We start from the raw sequence: 1,528 nt of genomic DNA on the forward strand, positions 1-1,528 counted from the left end.
ACAAAAAGAAGTTCGCCAATTATAAAGCTCAATGAATTATGAAAAAATGAACACATCCATGTAACAACCATGTAGGTCAAAACACAGAATATTAACGCATTCTAGAATGCTCTCCCAGTCATTGCTTCCTAGTGTTCCCCATAGGCAACTACTGTCCTGAATTAGGCACCAAAGATTAGTTTACTTTTTTTTTTTTAACTTTGTATACATGGAATCCTATAGTTTATATTCTTTTGTGTCATTCTTTTATCACTGCAAGTAGAATCCATTGCATCTAGGCATCTATCCCAGTTCTGATAAAACAGAGCTTGGAGCAGTGCTGCCATGTGAGCTCCCTGTAATGTCAAAACTTACCAGTGGGAGAGTTTTCTTTTGGGCTCCTTCAAGAAAACAGTCACTTTGTGTTTTGGATCTTAACTAAAACAGAGTTCCCATTTTGCAATTTTCCAGCAGTTAGATAGCTACTTGTCTCAAAGCATTAAATAGACATCTCTTGACTTAATCGATGTTGTTTCTTACTCCTTCAAGGCAAAAATGGTATAATCTATAACAGGGATTCAAAGAAGTCTATGCCGATGACTCTAGATAAGATGGATCGCAAAGATGCATGAAGAACAGCTCACTCTAGCAGGCCATGTAAGATGCATGTGAAAGGAAAAGTGCTTATTGTAGAGGCACTACACACGCTCGAACAAACCTTACTTGCAAAAGAGAAGTATGGACAAGACAGTCCAAAGAATTTTCAGTTAAGAAGTTGTTTAAGTGATTTGAGAACAAGGTATGGGGTTAATGATTGATAGTTAATGACTCTAGCAGATCGAATGAAGTAATAAATGTGATCTTTGAGGGAAATCTGCTACATAAATGCAGAACTACGTAGAAATTTTAAGTCATACATAGTAGATATTTAGACATTCACAGATCCTAGAATCCACGTGTATATTTAAAATGTGGCAAAGGATCCAGATGTCTATTATAAGGAAAGATGACTCGTTAACGTACACAACACATAAAGAATGAAATTATGTATAACTCATTAGAGCCCTATTTAGTTTCAAGTGACAGACAGTAATTTCAAGATTTACATCCAAATGAGACTTAGTTGAATCCTTTTTTTTTTTTACCAAGTCAATGTTGTGTAACTAGAGCCAAAATGTCCTGTTTAGTGGCTAAAATCCAGTTAGTCCCTTTCTGCAGATGGCAAATATATTTAGAACTTAGCTTGAAGAGAATGCTGAGTGACAGGGACTTCTCCAGGGGGACTCCTATATTTTCTTAAAAGCACAATATTTATTATATAAGATCTTCTCTGTCTACAGAATTCTGCATAAATATTAGCCTTGCAACGGCATCAGAATTGGATGGGCATAGGAAAATTCTTCCTGGTAGAGGTCCTTCACGTAGCAAAGGTTCTTCAGTCCCTTTCTTAAGCGGCTGTTGATAAGCTGTATTGTTTTAATTACACATAAAGTCATGCTGATGAAATGAAACCCCAAGTGATGCTCGTAGTAGAAAATTAATTCAGCTA

This window comes from Pteropus vampyrus, unplaced genomic scaffold, assembly GCF_000151845.1.
Source record: "Pteropus vampyrus isolate Shadow unplaced genomic scaffold, Pvam_2.0 Scaffold2452, whole genome shotgun sequence".
Lineage (NCBI taxonomy): Eukaryota > Metazoa > Chordata > Mammalia > Chiroptera > Pteropodidae > Pteropus > Pteropus vampyrus.